The sequence below is a fragment of the Musa acuminata genome, chromosome BXJ2-1 (assembly GCF_036884655.1).
Source record: "Musa acuminata AAA Group cultivar baxijiao chromosome BXJ2-1, Cavendish_Baxijiao_AAA, whole genome shotgun sequence".
In the NCBI taxonomy this organism is placed as follows: Eukaryota; Viridiplantae; Streptophyta; class Magnoliopsida; order Zingiberales; family Musaceae; genus Musa; species Musa acuminata.
The window spans coordinates 26,614,459-26,631,671 of NC_088338.1; the positions used below are offsets into that span (position 1 = coordinate 26,614,459).

The 17,213-nt window shown below is 52.7% G+C and overlaps 1 non-coding gene and 25 pseudogenes across 1 annotated transcript; all 26 read left to right on the forward strand.

Annotated features, from left to right (window-relative positions):
- The first annotated feature begins 74 nt into the window (after nt 1–74).
- On the forward strand, nt 75–193 carry LOC135603833 (5S ribosomal RNA; annotated as a pseudogene).
- Nucleotides 194–543: 350 nt separating this feature from the next.
- On the forward strand, nt 544–664 carry LOC135599356 (5S ribosomal RNA; annotated as a pseudogene).
- Nucleotides 665–1,014: 350 nt separating this feature from the next.
- LOC135599482 (5S ribosomal RNA) lies at nt 1,015–1,135 on the forward strand (annotated as a pseudogene).
- A 350-nt stretch (nt 1,136–1,485) lies between these two features.
- On the forward strand, nt 1,486–1,604 carry LOC135604422 (5S ribosomal RNA; annotated as a pseudogene).
- A 350-nt stretch (nt 1,605–1,954) lies between these two features.
- LOC135604681 (5S ribosomal RNA) lies at nt 1,955–2,075 on the forward strand (annotated as a pseudogene).
- A 350-nt stretch (nt 2,076–2,425) lies between these two features.
- Nucleotides 2,426–2,544, forward strand: LOC135604539 (5S ribosomal RNA; annotated as a pseudogene).
- Nucleotides 2,545–3,364: 820 nt separating this feature from the next.
- LOC135601261 (5S ribosomal RNA) lies at nt 3,365–3,483 on the forward strand. The gene has a single exon (XR_010483560.1). It is a non-coding gene; the product is annotated as a 5S ribosomal RNA (ribosomal RNA).
- A 350-nt stretch (nt 3,484–3,833) lies between these two features.
- Nucleotides 3,834–3,954, forward strand: LOC135604536 (5S ribosomal RNA; annotated as a pseudogene).
- A 349-nt stretch (nt 3,955–4,303) lies between these two features.
- On the forward strand, nt 4,304–4,422 carry LOC135603278 (5S ribosomal RNA; annotated as a pseudogene).
- Nucleotides 4,423–4,772: 350 nt separating this feature from the next.
- On the forward strand, nt 4,773–4,893 carry LOC135599211 (5S ribosomal RNA; annotated as a pseudogene).
- A 350-nt stretch (nt 4,894–5,243) lies between these two features.
- LOC135603646 (5S ribosomal RNA) lies at nt 5,244–5,362 on the forward strand (annotated as a pseudogene).
- Nucleotides 5,363–5,712: 350 nt separating this feature from the next.
- Nucleotides 5,713–5,831, forward strand: LOC135603647 (5S ribosomal RNA; annotated as a pseudogene).
- Nucleotides 5,832–6,181: 350 nt separating this feature from the next.
- On the forward strand, nt 6,182–6,300 carry LOC135599444 (5S ribosomal RNA; annotated as a pseudogene).
- A 350-nt stretch (nt 6,301–6,650) lies between these two features.
- Nucleotides 6,651–6,771, forward strand: LOC135599474 (5S ribosomal RNA; annotated as a pseudogene).
- Nucleotides 6,772–7,121: 350 nt separating this feature from the next.
- LOC135603892 (5S ribosomal RNA) lies at nt 7,122–7,240 on the forward strand (annotated as a pseudogene).
- A 350-nt stretch (nt 7,241–7,590) lies between these two features.
- On the forward strand, nt 7,591–7,711 carry LOC135599535 (5S ribosomal RNA; annotated as a pseudogene).
- A 350-nt stretch (nt 7,712–8,061) lies between these two features.
- LOC135603556 (5S ribosomal RNA) lies at nt 8,062–8,180 on the forward strand (annotated as a pseudogene).
- Nucleotides 8,181–9,001: 821 nt separating this feature from the next.
- Nucleotides 9,002–9,120, forward strand: LOC135603780 (5S ribosomal RNA; annotated as a pseudogene).
- Nucleotides 9,121–9,470: 350 nt separating this feature from the next.
- Nucleotides 9,471–9,591, forward strand: LOC135599282 (5S ribosomal RNA; annotated as a pseudogene).
- A 347-nt stretch (nt 9,592–9,938) lies between these two features.
- LOC135604643 (5S ribosomal RNA) lies at nt 9,939–10,059 on the forward strand (annotated as a pseudogene).
- A 350-nt stretch (nt 10,060–10,409) lies between these two features.
- LOC135603557 (5S ribosomal RNA) lies at nt 10,410–10,528 on the forward strand (annotated as a pseudogene).
- A 350-nt stretch (nt 10,529–10,878) lies between these two features.
- Nucleotides 10,879–10,999, forward strand: LOC135599312 (5S ribosomal RNA; annotated as a pseudogene).
- Nucleotides 11,000–11,349: 350 nt separating this feature from the next.
- On the forward strand, nt 11,350–11,468 carry LOC135603558 (5S ribosomal RNA; annotated as a pseudogene).
- A 350-nt stretch (nt 11,469–11,818) lies between these two features.
- On the forward strand, nt 11,819–11,939 carry LOC135599313 (5S ribosomal RNA; annotated as a pseudogene).
- A 350-nt stretch (nt 11,940–12,289) lies between these two features.
- Nucleotides 12,290–12,408, forward strand: LOC135604047 (5S ribosomal RNA; annotated as a pseudogene).
- A 350-nt stretch (nt 12,409–12,758) lies between these two features.
- LOC135604389 (5S ribosomal RNA) lies at nt 12,759–12,879 on the forward strand (annotated as a pseudogene).
- The last annotated feature ends 4,334 nt before the right edge of the window (nt 12,880–17,213 follow it).

A 17,213-nucleotide genomic window follows, 5' to 3' on the forward strand; every position in this document is an offset into this window, starting at 1 on the left:
GACGGGCAAGAGGCTCCGGACGATGATGCGCCGGCCGCGACGTGCACATCGGCGAGGGACGAAGCACGCGAAAAGGGTGCGATAATGCCAGCACTAAAGTACCGGATCCCATCAGAACTCCGAAGTTAAGCATGATTTAGAGAGAGTAGTACTAGGATGGGTGAACCCCTGGGAAGTCCTCGTGTTGCACTCCTTTTTGCGTCCCGAGATACGAAACATCTCCCGTAGACCTCCGAGATGATTGTTTTGGTGCTCGGAATTTGCCATGACCGCTACGCAGTCAGTATCGTGGGGCTCGGAGAGAGGTTTTCGGATTTGGGTCACAATAGCGATTTTGAGATCGTTCTAAAAAGTGCCGATGGTTTCGACGCACGCTTGCCGTGACCGATACGCAGTCGTTGGACTAGGGCTCGGAGGGAGCTTGCAATAGAGATTTCGTGAACGTTCGAGAAAGCACCGACGGTTTCGTGACAGGCAAGAGGCACCGGACGATGATGCGCCGGCCGCGACGTGCACATAGGCGAGGGACGAAGCACGCGAAACGGGAGTGATAATGCCAGCACTAAAGCACCGGATCCCAACAGAATTCCGAAGTTAAGCGCCGACTTTGGAGAGAGTAGTACTAGGATGGGTGACCCCTTGGGAAGTCCTCGTGTTTCACTCCTTTTTGCGTCTCGAGATACGAAACATCTCCCGTAGACCTCTGAGACGATTGTTTTGGGGCTCGGAATTTGCCGTGACCGCTACGCAGTCAGTATCGTGGGGCTCGGAGAGAGCTTTCCGGATTGGGGTCGCAATAGCGATTCCAATATCGTTCTAGAAAGTGTCGATGGTTTCGACGCGCGCTTGCCGTGACCGATAGGCAGTCGTTGGGCTAAGGCTCGGAGAGAGCTTGCAATAGGGATTTCGTGAAAGTTAGAGAAAGCGCCGACGGTTTCGTGACGGGCAAGTGGCTCCGGACGTTGATGCGCTGGCCGCGACGTGCGCATCGGCGAGGGACGAAGCACGCGAAAAGGGTGCGATAATGCCAGCACAAAAGTACCAGATCCCATCAGAACTTCGAAGCTAAGCACCGACTTTGGAGAGAGTAGTACTAGGATGGGTGACCCCCTGGGAAGTCCTCGTGTTTCACTCCTTTTTACGTCCCGAGATACGAAACATCTCCTATAGACCTCCGAGACGATTGTTTTGGGGCTCAGAATTCGCCGTGACCGCTACGTAGTCAGTATCGTGGGGCTCGGATAGACCTTTCCGGACTGGGTTCGCAACAGCGATTCCGAGATCGTTCTAGAAAGTGTCGATGGTTTCGACGCGCGCTTGCCGTGACCGATACGCAGTCGTTGGGCTAGGGCTCGGAGAGAGCTTGCAATAGGGATTTTGTGAACGTTCGAGAAAGCGCCGACGGTTTCATGACGGGCAAGAGGCTCCGGACGATGATGCACCGGCCGCGACGTGCACATCGGGGAGGGACGAAGCACGCGAAAAGGGTGCGATAATGCCAGCACTAAAGTACCGGATCCCATCACAACTCCGAAGTTAAGCGTGATTTAGAGAGAGTAGTACTAGGATGGGTGAACCCCTGGGAAGTCCTCGTGTTGCACTCCTTTTTGCGTCCCGAGATACGAAACATCTCCCGTAGACCTCCGAGACGATTGTTTTGGGGCTCGGAATTTGCCATGACCGCTACGCAGTCAGTATCGTGGGGCTCGGAGAGAGATTTTCGGATTAGGATCACAATAGCGATTTTAAGATCGTTCTAGAAAGTGCCGATGGTTTCGATGCGCACTTGCCGTGACCGATACGCAGTCGTTGGGCTAGGGCTCGGAGAGAGCTTGCAATAGAGATTTCGTGAACGTTCGAGAAAGCGCCGACGGTTTCGTGACGGGCAAGAGGCTCCGGACGTTAATGCGCCGGCCGCGACGTGCACATAGGCGAGGGACGAAGCATGCGAAACGGGTGTGATAATGCCAGCACTAAAGCACCGGATCCCAACAGAATTCCGAAGTTAAGCGCCGACTTTGGAGAGAGTAGTACTAGGATGGGTGACCCCTTGGGAAGTCCTCGTGTTTCACTCCTTTTTGCGTCTCGAGATACGAAACATCTCTCGTAGACCTCCGAGACGATTGTTTTGGGGCTCGGAATTTGCCGTGACCGCTACACAGTCAGTATCGTGGGGCTCGGAGAGAGCTTTCCGGATTGGGGTCGCAATAGCGATTCCAATATCATTCTAGAAAGTGTCGATGGTTTCGACGCGCGCTTGCCGTGACCGATAGGCAATCGTTGGGCTAGGGCTCGGAGAGAGCTTGCAATAGGGATTTCGTGAAAGTTAGAGAAAGCGCCAACGGTTTCGTGACGGGCAAGTGGCTCCGGACGTTGATGCGCCGTCCACGACGTGCGCATCGGCAAGGGACGAAGCACGCGAAAAGGGTGCGATAATGCCAGCACAAAAGTACCGGATCCCATCAGAACTTCGAAGCTAAGCGTGATTTAGAAAGAGTAGTACTAGGATGGGTGAACCCCTGGGAAGTCCTCGTGTTGCACTCCTTTTTGCGTCCCGAGATATGAAACATCTCCCGTAGACCTCCGAGACGATTGTTTTGGGGCTCGGAATTTGCCGTGACCACTATGCAGTCAGTATCGTGGGGCTCGGAGAGAGCTTTCCGGATTTGGTTCAAAATAGCGATTTTGAGATCATTCTAGAAAGTGCCGATGGCTTCGACGCACGCTTGCCGTGACCGATACGCAGTCGTTGGACTAGGGCTCGGAGGGAGCTTGCAATAGGGATTTCGTGAACGTTCAAGAAAGCGCCGATGGTTTCGTGACGGGCAAGAGGCCCCGGACGTTGATGCGCCGGCCGTGACGTGCACATAGGCGAGGGACGAAGCACGCGAAACGGGTGTGATAATGCCAGCACAAAAGCACCGGATCCCAACAGAATTCCGAAGTTAAGCGCCGACTTTGGAGAGAGTAGTACTAGGATCGGTGACCCCCTGGGAAGTCCTCGTGTTTCACTCCTTTTTGCGTCCCGAGATACGAAACATCTCCCGTAGAACTCCGAGATGATTATTTTGGGGCTCGGAATTCGCCGTGACTCTAAGCAGTCAGTATCGTGGGGCTCGGAGAGAGCTTTCCGGATTGGGGTCGCGATAGCGATTCCCAGATCGTTCTAGAATGTGTCGATGGTTTCGACGCGCGCTTGCCGTGAACGATACGCAGTCGTTGGGCTAGGGCTCGGAGAGAGCTTGCAATAGGGATTTCATGAACGTTCGAGAAAGCGCCGACGGTTTCGTGACGGCCAAGAGGCACCAGACGATGATGCGCCAGCCGCGACGTGCACATCGGCGAGGGACGAAGTACGCGAAAAGGGTGCGATAATGCAATCACTAAAGCACCGGATCCCATCAGAACTCCGAAGTTAAGCGTGATTTTGAGAGAGTAGTACTAGGATGGGTGAACCCCTAGGAAGTCCTCGTGTTGCACTCCTTTTTGCGTCCCGAGATACGAATCTTCTCCTGTAGACCTTCGAGACAATTGTTTTGGGGCTTAGAATTTGCCGTGACCGCTATGCAGTCAGTATCGTGGGGCTCGGAGAGAGCTTTCCGGATTTGGGTCACAATAGCGATTTCGAGATCGTTCTAGAAAGTGTCGATGGTTTCGACGCGTGCTTGCCGTGACCGATACGCAGTCGTTGGGCTAGGGCTCGGAGAGAGCTTGCAATAGGGATTTCGTGAACGTTCGAGAAAGCGCCGACGGTTTCGTGACGGGCAAGAGGCTCCGGACGTTGATGCGCCGGCCGCGACATGCACATAGGCGAGGGACGAAGCACGCGAAACGGGTGTGATAATGCCAGCACTAAAGCACCGGATCCCAACAGAATTCCGAAGTTAAGCGCCGACTTTGGAGAGAGTAGTACTAGGATGGGTGACCCCATGGGAAGTCCTTTTGTTTCACTCCTTTTTGCGCCCCAAGATACGAAAATCTCCGGTAGACCTCCGAGACGATTGTTTTGGGGCTCGGAATTTGCCGTGACCACTACGCAGTCAGTATCGTGGGGCTCGGAGAGAGCTTTCCGGATTGGGGTTGCAATAGCGATTCCGAGATCGTTCTAGAAAGTGTCGAAGGTTTGGACGCGCGCTTGCCGTGACCGATACGCAGTCATTTGGCTCGGGCTCGGAGAGAGCATGCAATAGGGATTTCGTGAATGTTCGAGAAAGCGCCGACGGTTTCGTGACGGGCAAGAGGCTCCGGACGATGATGCGCCGGCCGTGACGTGCACATCGGCGAGGGACGAAGCACGCGAAAAGGGTGCGACAATGCCAGCACTAAAGTACCGGATCCCATCAGAACTCCGAAGTTAAGCGTGATTTAGAGAGAGTAGTACTAGGATGGGTGAACCCCTGTGAAGTCCTCGTGTTGCACTCCTTTTTGCGTCCCGAGATACGAAACATCTCCCGTAGCCCGCTGAGACGATTGTTTTGGGGCTCGGAATTTGCCATGACCGCAACGCAGTCAGTATCGTGGGGCTCGGAGAGAGATTTTCGGATTAGGGTCACAATAGCGATTTTGAGATCGTTCTATAAAGTGCCGATGGTTTCGACGTGCGCTTGTCGTGACCGATACGCAGTCGTTGGGCTAGGGCTTGGAGAGAGCTTGCAATAGGGATTTCGTGAACGTTCGAGAAAGCGCCGACGGTTTCGTGACGGGAAAGAGGCTCCGGACGTTGATGCGCCGGCCGCGACGTGCACAAAGGCGAGGGACGAAGCACGCAAAACGGGTGTGATAATGCCAGTACTAAAGCACCGGATCCCAACAGAATTCCGAAGTTAAGCGCCGACTTTGGAGAGAGTAGTACTAGGATGGGTGACCCCATGGGAAGTCCTCGAGTTTCACTCCTTTTTGCGTCCCGAGATACGAAACATCTCACGTAGACCTCCGAGACGATTGTTTTGGGGCTCGGAATTTGCCGTGACCGCTACGCTGTCAATATCGTGGGGCTCGGAGAGAGCTTTCCGGATTGGGGTCGCAATAGCGATTCCGAGATCGTTCTAGAAAGTGTCGATGGTTTCGACGCGCGCTTGCCGTGACCGATAGGCAGTCGTTGGGCTAGGGCTCGGAGAGAGCTTACAATAGGGATTTCGTGAAAATTAGAGAAAGCGCCGACGGTTTCGTGACGGGCAAGAGGCTCCGGACGATGATGCGCCGGCCGCGACGTGCACATCGGCGAGGGACGAAGCACGCGAAAAGGGTGCGATATTGCCAGCACTAAAGTACCGGATCCCATCAGAACTCCGAAGTTAAGCGTGATTTAGAGAGAGTAGTACTAGGATGGGTGAACCCCTGGGAAGTCCTCGTGTTGCACTCCTTTTTGCGTCCCGAGATACGAAACATCTCCCGTAGACCTCCGAGACGATTGTTTTGGGGCTCGAAATTTGCCGTGACCGCTACGCAGTCAGTATCGTGGGGCTTGGAGAGAGCTTTCCGGATTTGGGTCACAATAGCGATTTCGAGTTCGTTCTAGAAAGTGCCGATGGTTTCGACGCGCGCTTGCCGTGACCGATACGCAGTCGTTGGGCTAGGGCTCGGAGAGAGCTTGCAATAGGGATTTCGTGAACGTTCCAGAAAGCGCCGACGGTTTCGTGACGGGCAAGAGGCTCCGGATGATGATGCGCCGGCCGCGACGTGCACATCGGCGAGGGACGAAGCACGCGAAAAGGGTGCGATATTGCCAGCACTAAAGTACCGGATCCCATCAGAACTCCGAAGTTAAGCGTGATTTAGAGAGAGTAGTACTAGGATGGGTGAACCCCTGGGAAGTCCTCGTGTTGCACTCCTTTTTGCGTCCCGAGATACGAAACATCTCCCGTAGACCTCCGAGACGATTGTTTTGGAGCTCGGAATTTGCCGGGACCGTTACGCTGTCAGTATCGTGGGGCTCGGAGAGAGCTTTCCGGATTTGGGTCACAATAGCAATTTTGAGATCATTCTAGAAAGTGCCGATGGTTTCGACGCGCGCTTGCCGTGACCGATACACAATCGTTGGACTAGGGCTCGGAGGGAGCTTGCAATAGGGATTTCGTGAACGTTCCAGAAAGCGCCGACGGTTTCGTGACGGGCAAGAGGCTCCGGACGATGATGCGCCGGCCGCGACGTGCACATCGGCGAGGGACGAAGCACGCGAAAAGGGTGCTATATTGCCAGCACTAAAGTACCGGATCCCATCAGAACTCCGAAGTTAAGCGTGATTTAGAGAGAGTAGTACTCGGATGGGTGAACCCCTAGGAAGTCATCGTGTTGCACTCCTTTTTGTGTCCCGAGATACGAAACATCTCCCGTAGACCTCCGAGACGATTGTTTTGGGGCTCGGAATTTGCCGTGACCGCTACGCAGTCAGTATCGTGGGGCTCGAAGAGAGATTTTCGGATTAGGGTCACAATAGCGATTTTGAGATCTTTCTAGAAAGTGCCGATGGTTTCGACGTGCGCTTACTGTGACCGATACGCAGTCGTTGGGCTAGGGCTCGGAGAGAGCTTGCAATAGAGATTTCGTGAACGTTCGAGAAAACGCCGACGGTTTCGTGACGGGCAAGAGGCTCCGGACGTTGATGCGTCGGCCGCGATGTGCACATAGGCGAGCGACGAAGCACGCGAAACAGGTGTGATAATGCCAGCACTAAAGCACCGGATCCCAACAGAATTCCGAAGTTAAGCGCCGACTTTGGAGAGAGTAGTACTAGGATGGGTGACCCCCTGGGAAGTCCTCGTGTTTCAATCCTTTTTGCGTCCCGAGATACGAAACATCTCCCGTAGACCTCCGAGACGATTGTTTTGGGGCTCGGAATTTGCCGTGACCGCTACGCTGTCAGTATCGTGGGGCTCGGAGAGAGCTTTCCGGATTGGGGTCGCAATAGCGATTTCGAGATCGTTCTAGAAAGTGCCGTTGGTTTCGACGCGCGCTTGCCGTGACCGATACGCAGTCGTTGGGCTAGGGCTCGGAGAGAGCTTGCAATAGGGATTTCGAGAACGTTCGAGAAAGCGCCGACGGTTTCGTGACGGGCAAGAGGCTTCGGACGATGATTCGCCGGCCGCGACGTGCACATCGGCGAGGGACGAAGCACGCGAAAAGGGTGCGATAATGCCAGCACTAAAGTATCGGATCCCATCAGAACTCCGAAGTTAAGCGTGATTTAGAGAGAGTAGTACTAGGATGGGTGAACCCTTGGGAAGTCCTCGTGTTGCACTCCTTTTTGCGTCCCGAGATACGAAACATCTCCCGTAGACCTCCGTGACGATTGTTTTGGGGCTCGGAATTTGCCGTGACCGCTACGCAGTCTGTATCGTGGGGCTCGGAGAGAGCTTTCCGGATTTGGGTAACAATAGCGATTTCGAGATCGTTCTAGAAAGTGCCGATGGTTTCGATGCGCGCTTGCCGTGACCGATACGCAGTCGTTGGACTAGGGCTCGGAGGGAGCTTGCAATAGGGATTTCGTGAACGTTCGAGAAAGCGCCGACGGTTTCGTGACGGGCAAGAGGCTCCGGACGTTGATGCGCCGGCCGCGACGTGCACTTAGGCGAGGGACGAAGCTCACGAAACGGGTGTGATAATGCCAGCACTAAAGCACCGGATCCCAATAGAATTCCGAAGTTAAGCGCCGACTTTGGAGAGAGTAGTACTAGGATTGGTGACCCCCTGGGAAGTCCTCGTGTTTCACTCCTTTTTGCGTCCCGAGATACGAAACATCTCCCGTAGACCTCCGAGACGATTGTTTTGGGGCTCGGAATTCGCCGTGACCGCTACGCAGTCAGTATCGTGGGGCTCGGAGAGAGCTTTCTGGATTGGGGTCGCAATAGCGATTCCGAGATCGTTCTAGAAAGTGTCGATGGTTTCGACGCGCGCTTGCCGTGACCGATAGGCAGTAGTTGGGCTAGGTCTCGGAGAGAGCTTGTAATAGGGATTTCGTGAAAGTTAGAGAAAGCGCCGACGGTTTCGTGATGGGCAAGTGGCTCCGGACGTTGATGCGCCGGCCGCGACGTGCGCATCGGCGAAGGACGAAGCACGCCAAAAGGGTGCGATAATGCCAGCACAAAAGTACCGGATCCCATCAGAACTCCGAAGCTAAGCGTGATTTAGAGAGAGTAGTACTAGGATGGGTGAACCCCTGGGAAGTCCTCGTGTTGCACTCCTTTTTGCGTCCCGAGATATGAAACATCTCCCGTAGACCTCCGAGACGATTGTTTTGGGGCTCGGAATTTGCCGTGACCGCTATGCAGTCAGTATCGTGGGGCTCGGAGAGAGCTTTCCGGATTTGGGTCACAATAGCGATTTTGAGATAATTCTAGAAAGTGCCGATTGTTTCGACGCACGCTTGCCGTGACCGATACGCAGTCGTTGGACTAGGGCTCGGAGGGAGCTTGCAATAGGGATTTCTTGAACGTTCGAGAAAGCGCCGACGGTTTCGTGACGGGCAAGAGGCCCCGGACGTTGATGCGTAGGCCGCGACGTGCACATAGGCGAGGGACGAAGCACGCGAAACGGGTGTGATAATGCCTGCACTAAAGCACCGGATCCTAACAGAATTCCGAAGTTTAGCGCCGACTTTGGAGAGAGTAGTACTAGAATGGGTGACCCCCTGGGAAGTCCTCGTGTTTCACTCCTTTTAGCGTCCCGAGATACGAAACATCTCCCGTAGACCTCCGAGACGATTGTTTTGGGGCTCGGAATTCGCCGTGACCGCTAAGCAGTCAGTATCGTGGGGCTCGGAGAGAGCTTTCCGGATTGGGGTCGCAATAGCGATTCCCAGATCGTTCTAGAATGTGTCGATGGTTTCGTCGCGCGCTTGCCGTGAACGATACGCAGTCGTTGGGCTAGGGCTCGGAGAGAGCTTGCAATAGGGATTTCGTGAACGTTCGAGAAAGCCCCGACGGTTTCGTGACGGCCAAGAGGCTCCAGACGATGATGCGCCGGCCGCGACTTGCACATCGGCGAGGGACGAAGCACGCGAAAAGGGTGCGATAATGCCATCACTAAAGCACCGGATCCCGTCAGAACTCCGAAGTTAAGCGTGTTTTAGAGAGAGTAGTAGTAGGATGGGTGAACCCCTAGGAAGTCCTCGTGTTGCACTCCTTTTTGCGTCCCGAGATGCGAAACTTCTCCGGTAGACCTTCGAGACAATTGTTTTGGGGCTCAGAATTTGCCGTGACCGCTACGCAGTCAGTATCGTGGGGCTCGGAGAGAGCTTTCCGGATTTGGGTCACAATAGCGATTTCGAGATCGTTCTAGAAAGTGTCGATGGTTTCGACGCGTGCTTGCCGTGACCGATACGCAGTCCTTGGGCTATGGCTCGGAGAGAGCTTGCAATAGGGATTTCGTGAACGTTCGAGAAAGCGCCGACGGTTTCGTGACGGGCAAGAGGCTCCGGACGTTGATGCGCCGGCCGCGACGTGCACATAGGCGAGGGACGAAGCACGCGAAACGGGTGTGATAATGCCAGTACTAAAGCACCGGATCCCAACAGAATTCCGAAGTTAAGCGCCGACTTTGGAGAGAGTAGTACTAGGATGGGTGACCCCATGGGAAGTCATTGTGTTTCACTCCTTTTTGCGTCCCAAGATACGAAAATCTCCGATAGACCTCCGAGACGATTGTTTTGGGGCTCGGAATTTGCCGTGACCCTATGCAGTCAGTATCGTGGGGCTCGGAGAGAGCTTTCCGGATTGGGGTTGCAATAGCGATTCCGAGATCGTTCTAGAAAGTGTCGATGGTTTCGAAGCGCGCTTGCGTGACCGATACGCAGTCATTGGGCTAGGGCTCGGAGAGAGCTTGCAATAGGGATTTCGTGAACGTTCGAGAAAGCGCCGACGGTTTCGTGATGGGCAAGAGGCTCCGGACGTTGATGCGCCAGCCGCGACGTGCACATAGGCGAGGGACGAAGCACGCGAAACGGGTGTGATAATGCCAGTACTAAAGCACCGGATCCCAACAGAATTCCGAAGTTAAGCGCCGACTTTGGAGAGAGTAGTACTAGGATGGGTGACCCCCTGGGAAGTCCTCGTGTTTCAATCCTTTTTGCATCCCGAGATACGAAACATCTCCCGTAGACCTCCGAGACGATTGTTTTGGGGCTCGGAATTTGCCGTGACCGCTACGCAGTCAGTATCGTGGGGCTCGGAGAGAGCTTTCCGGATTGGGGTCGCAATAGCGATTCCGAGATCGTTCTAGAAAGTGTCGATGGTTTCGACGCGCGCTTGCCGTGACCGATAGGCAGTAGTTGGGCTAGGTCTCGGAGAGAGCTTGTAATAGGGATTTCGTGAAAGTTAGAGAAAGCGCCGACGGTTTCGTGATGGGCAAGTGGCTCCGGACGTTGATGCGCCGGCCGCGACGTGCGCATCGGCGAAGGACGAAGCACGCCAAAAGGGTGCGATAATGCCAGCACAAAAGTACCGGATCCCATCAGAACTCCGAAGCTAAGCGTGATTTAGAGAGAGTAGTACTAGGATGGGTGAACCCCTGGGAAGTCCTCGTGTTGCACTCCTTTTTGCGTCCCGAGATATGAAACATCTCCCGTAGACCTCCGAGACGATTATTTTGGGGCTCGGAATTTGCCGTGACCGCTATGCAGTCAGTATCGTGGGGCTCGGAGAGAGCTTTCCGGATTTGGGTCACAATAGCGATTTTGAGATAATTCTAGAAAGTGCCGATTGTTTCGACGCACGCTTGCCGTGACCGATACGCAGTCGTTGGACTAGGGCTCGGAGGTAGCTTGCAATAGGGATTTCTTGAACGTTCGAGAAAGCGCCGACGGTTTCGTGACGGGCAAGAGGCTCCGGACGTTGATGCGCCGGCCGCGATGTGCACATAGGCGAGGGACGAAGCACGCGAAACGGGTGTGATAATGCCAGCACTAAAGCACCGGATCCCAACAGAATTCCGAAGTTAAGCGCCGACTTTGGAGAGAGTAGTACTAGGATGGGTGACCCCCTGGGAAGTCCTCATGTTTCAATCCTTTTTGCGTCCCGAGATAAGAAACATCTCCCGTAGACCTCCGAGACGATTGTTTTGGGGCTCGGAATTTGCCGTGACCGCTACGCAGTCAGTATCGTGGGGCTCGGAGAGAGCTTTCCGGATTGGGGTCGCAATAGCGATTCCGAGATCGTTCTAGAAAGTGTCGATGGTTTCGACGCGCGCTTGCCGTGACCGATAGGCAGTAGTTGGGCTAGGTCTCGGAGAGAGCTTGTAATAGGGATTTCGTGAAAGTTAGAGAAAGCGCCGACGGTTTCGTGATGGGCAAGTGGCTCCGGACGTTGATGCGCCGGCCGCGACGTGCGCATCGGCGAAGGACGAAGCACGCCAAAAGGGTGCGATAATGCCAGCACAAAAGTACCGGATCCCATCAGAACTCCGAAGCTAAGCGTGATTTAGAGAGAGTAGTACTAGGATGGGTGAACCCCTGGGAAGTCCTCGTGTTGCACTCCTTTTTGCGTCCCGAGATATGAAACATCTCCCGTAGACCTCCGAGACGATTATTTTGGGGCTCGGAATTTGCCGTGACCGCTATGCAGTCAGTATCGTGGGGCTCGGAGAGAGCTTTCCGGATTTGGGTCACAATAGCGATTTTGAGATAATTCTAGAAAGTGCCGATTGTTTCGACGCACGCTTGCCGTGACCGATACGCAGTCGTTGGACTAGGGCTCGGAGGGAGCTTGCAATAGGGATTTCTTGAACGTTCGAGAAAGCGCCGACGGTTTCGTGACGGGCAAGAGGCTCCGGACGTTGATGCGCCGGCCGCGATGTGCACATAGGCGAGGGACGAAGCACGCGAAACGGGTGTGATAATGCCAGCACTAAAGCACCGGATCCCAACAGAATTCCGAAGTTAAGCGCCGACTTTGGAGAGAGTAGTACTAGGATGGGTGACCCCCTGGGAAGTCCTCATGTTTCAATCCTTTTTGCGTCCCGAGATAAGAAACATCTCCCGTAGACCTCCGAGACGATTGTTTTGGGGCTCGGAATTTGCCGTGACCGCTACGCAGTCAGTATCGTGGGGCTCGGAGAGAGCTTTCCGGATTGGGGTCGCAATAGCGATTCCAAGATCGTTCCAGAAAGTGTCGATGGTTTCGACGCGCGCTTGCCGTGACCGATACGCAGTCATTGGGCTAGGGCTCGGAGAGAGCTTGCAATAGGGATTTCGTGAACGTTCGAGAAAGCGCCGACGGTTTCATGACGGGCAAGAGGCTTCGGACGATGATTCGCCGGCCGCGACGTGCACATCGGCGAGGGACGAAGCACGCGAAAAGGGTGCGATAATGCTAGCATTAAAGTATCGGATCCCATCAGAACTCCGAAGTTAAGCGTGATTTAGAGAGAGTAGTACTAGGATGGGTGAACCCTTGGGAAGTCCTCGTGTTGCACTCCTTTTTGCGTCCCGAGATACGAAACATCTCCTGTAGACCTCCGAGACGATTGTTTTGGGGCTCGGAATTTGCCGTGACCGCTACGCAGTCTGTATCGTGGGGCTCGGAGAGAGCTTTCCGGATTTGGGTAACAATAGCGATTTCGAGATCGTTCTAGAAAGTGCCGATGGTTTCGACGCGCGCTTGCCGTGACCGATACGCAGTCGTTGGACTAGGGCTCGGAGGGAGCTTGCAATAGGGATTTCGTGAACGTTCGAGAAAGCGCCGACGGTTTCGTGACGGGCAAGAGGCTCCGGACGTTGATGCGCCGGCCGCGACGTGCACATAGGCGAGGGACGAAGCACGCGAAACGGGTGTGATAATGCCAACACTAAAGCACCGGATCCCAACAGAATTCCGAAGTTAAGCGTCGACTTTGGTGAGAGTAGTACTAGGATGGGTGACCCCCTGGGAAGTTCTCGTGTTTCACTCCTTTTTTTTTTTTTTGGTAAGTAAAAGTAAATTGATTATGTGTAAAGATTCTACAAATAGCTTTATCTATACAAGTCATAGACAAAGCCAATTAACTCATTGAGTGCGAATGCGATAGTTATGACTACACATGCTGTAGACTATAACTACCTGTGGGTACATTATTTGACATCATTCCCAAGATCTTTAGCTAATAGCAAAATTAAATTTGATAAAAAAAAAAAAAATGACGACACTGTAGCGGCGGCCAGATCTAGGGCGACCACTGTAGCGGCGACGACACTGTAGCGGCGAACAGATCTAGGGCGACCACTGTAGCAGCGGCCAGATCTCCCTAGGGCGATCTGACTCCTGCAGCGTCGGCTTTCTCCCACGGGCGACAGGCGATGACGCTATAGCGGCGATCAGATTTCCTGCAGCGTCGACTGTTTCCCAAGGGCGACGTACTGTAGCGGCGGCGACGAAACTGTAGCAGCGACGGTACTGTAGCGGCGACGACACTGTAGCGGCGACGAGATCTCCCTAGGGCGATCTGACTCCTGCAGCGTTGGCTTTCTCCCACGGGCGACGATACTATAGCAACGATCTGATCTCCCTTACTGTAGTGGTGATTGGATCTCCTGCAGCGTCGGCTTCTCCCCAAGGGCGACGATACTATAGTGGCGACCAGATCTCCCTAGGGCAATGGTACTGTAGCGGCGATCTGATATACTGCGACGGTGACTTTTCCCTATGGAGATGATTCTATAACCGCGACCAGAAGAGGGATCAAACATGGCAGCGACGGCCCCTAGGGCTGGCGACGGTGGCGAGAGGGTTGATACGATGGTAAGACTCCCTACCGTTACCCCTCAATTGGCTCCTCCTCCATATCCTCTCCAGAGAGAAACTCCTTCGACGAAACAGCATCGAAGTAGGTCACGCTCTAGATCGCGGCAGCCTGCCCTCATTTCCAGTGACCCTAGGCCTTGGACTAGCCTCTTCAAGGCTCCGGTTGGAAGTCCGGATCTAAGCTTGGAATTCTTTACTCCAGAAGTTCAGGCTGATAAGAAGATTGCTGTATACGAGACTGCTGATTCAGCAGAGCTTATTGAGACATGGTCTATGGCGATTGTTGGCTATGTGGTAGGTCTCAAAACATCTTATTTCCCACTATCCTCATTTATCAAAACTCGATGGGGAATATCGTCATTTGATCTTCATATGCTGGAGAACGGATTCTTTGTTTGCAAGCTATACTCTGAAGAAGATTTACAACGAGTCCTCGAAGGATTCTGGACTATTCACGGCCATCCAATGATCCTACGACGCTGGTCTCCTGATGTCCGTTTAGAGTTAGATAGCCTACAGTCTATTCCATTATGGGTATCCTTTCAAGGTCTTCCTCTACATCTTTGGAGTCGACGTTTTATTGCAAAGTTATGCAGCACTCTGGGACAGCCACTCTACATCGACAAAGCAACAGCTGCTCAGACGAGATTAGCATTTGCACGAGCATGTGTACTGGTTTCTTCTGACGAAGATCTTCCAAATGAGGTTTTCTATCGTGATCTTGACGGGAACACTCGGAAGGTACATGTCTCATATTCCTGGAAGCCACAACGATGTCAGCATTGCTTATCTTTTGGTCATGCAAATGGAGCTTGTCAGCAAACTCCAAAACAAATCACAAAGGTCTATCGACCACGTCAAGCGCCTCCGCAACAAAGCGAGTCTTCTCTAATGGCAGTAGCACCGATGGTGGCGAAGACTATTGAACATTCCGACTCGCAAGGACAGCATCGCGGACAGAAGGACAAATCCAAAATTATATCTCTTCCTATAATGTCGGAGCCTTCCACAACAGAGGTTTCCCTTGGTACTAGTGGACAGGAGAAACATAAGTCAGGAACTTTATCTCTTCCAATATCATTAGATCCGTCCACAATAACTCAACAAACTCAAGCCCAAACAAATCTTGCCAGCAAGGATATTCTTCCTCAACAAACTCAGGCCACAACAAACATCGCCAACAAGGATATTCTGTCTCAACAAACTCATGCCCCAACAAACCTCTCTAGCCAAGCTACTCCAACAAGTACTATCCAGGAAATTGTGCTGCAACAATCTTATCATGCTTCAACAAACCTTGCCAATCGAGACCTCATGATTCAAGGTATTTTAAAGTTTAAAAATCTGCAAGCTGTAGATGAAGTGGATAAATATAGAAATAAAGCCATAAAAGGTAAGGATATTGTGCGGGAGGAAAATACAAAACCGAAGGATAAGAAAAAGGATGGTACAATCCATCCAAAGTCATAGGATGAATACTTTACCACCTTTTCATTTCTTTATTACTGATGAAGATAACATGTTGGAATGTTCGCGGACTTAATAAGCCGGAGAAATGTCGGGAGCTCAACAGAATAATCAAGTCTGCCGCATGTGATATTGTTATTCTAGTAGAAACAAAAATTAAACAATCGCGCGTTCAAGCTCAAAAGAATTTAATATGGCCAGACGCAGAACTGTTTACCAATGACTCAAATGAAACTTTTGGTAGAATATGGGTCTTATGGTATCCTAACTCTATTAATGCTTGGTTTATTTCTGCTACTGATCAATTCATTCAACTTAAGTTAGAGGACAAAAAGAATGGCTGTCAATTCAATTTCATTGGTATATATGCTTCAAATAGTATGCAAGAAAGAAATACTCTTTGGTCTGACCTGACTAATATTGCAAATGGCTGTCTCAATGTACCTTGGATTGTTCTTGGAGACTTTGCAGTTTACGTTTACGTCTTGATTCTGTTTATAACTGCAAACTGATGCCCCGTAGCGGCGGCGACGACACTGTAGCGGCGACCAGATCTAGGGCGGCGACGACACTGTAGCGGCGACCACTGTAGCGGCGGCCAGATCTAGGGCGACCACTGTAGCGGCGACGACACTGTAGCGGCGGCCAGATCTCCCTAGGGCGATCTGACTCCTGCAGCGGCGACGACACTGTAGCGGCAACCAGATCTAGGGCGACTTCTGTAGCGGCGACGACACTGTAGCGGCGAACATATCTAGGGCGACCATTATAGCGGCGGCCAGATCTCCCTAGGGCGATCTGACTCCTGCAGCGTCGGCTTTCTCCCACGGGCGACAGGCGACGACACTGTAGCGGCGATCTGATTTCCTGCAGCGTCGGCTGTTTCCCAAGGGCGACGTACTGTAGCGGCGGCGACGACACTGTAGCAACGACAGTACTGTAGCGGCGACGACTCTGTAGCGGCGACGAGATCTCCCTAGGGCGATCTGACTCCTGCAGCGTTGGCTTTCTCCCACGGGCGACGATACTATAGCAACGATCTGATCTCCCTTACTGTAGTGGTGATCGGATCTCCTACAGCGTCGGCTTCTCCCCAAGGGCGACGATACTATAGCGGCGACCAGATCTCCCTAGGGCGACGGTACTGTAGCGGCGATCTGATATACTGCGACTGCGACGGTGGTTTTTCCCTATGGAGATGATTCTATAGCCGCGACCAGAAGAGGGATCAAACATGGCAGCGACGGCCCCTAGGGCTGGCGATGGTGGCGGGAGAGTTGATACGATGGTAAGACTCCCTACCGTTACCCCTCAATTGGCTCCTCCTCCATATCCTCTCCAGAGAGAAACTCCTTCGACGAAACAACATCGAAGTAGATCGCGCTCTAGATCGCGGCAGCCTGCCCTCATTTCCAGTGACCCTAGGCCTTGGACTAGCCTCTTCAAGGCTCCGGTTGGAAGTCCGGATCTAAGCTTGGAATTCTTTACTCCAGAAGTTCAGGCTGATAAGAAGATTGCTGTATACGAGACTGCTGATTCAGCAGAGCTTATTGAGACATGGTCTATGGCGATTGTTGGCTATGTGGTAGGTCTCAAAACATCTTATTTCCCACTATCCTCATTTATCAAAACTCGATGGGGAATATCGTCATTTGATCTTCATATGCTGGAGAACGGATTCTTTGTTTGCAAGCTATACTCTGAAGAAGATTTACAACGAGTCCTCGAAGGATTCTGGACTATTCGCGGCCATCCAATGATTCTACGACGCTGGTCTCCTGATGTCCGTTTGGAGTTAGATAGCCTACAGTCTATTCCATTATGGGTATCCTTTCAAGGTCTTCCTCTACATCTTTGGAGTCAACGTTTTATTGCAAAGTTATGCAGCACTCTGGGACAGCCACTCTATATCGACAAAGCAACAGCTGCTCAGACGAGATTAGCATTTGCACGAGCATGTGTACTGGTTTCTTCTGACGAAGATCTTCCAAATGAGGTTTTCTATCGTGATCTTGACGGGAATACTCGGAAGGTACA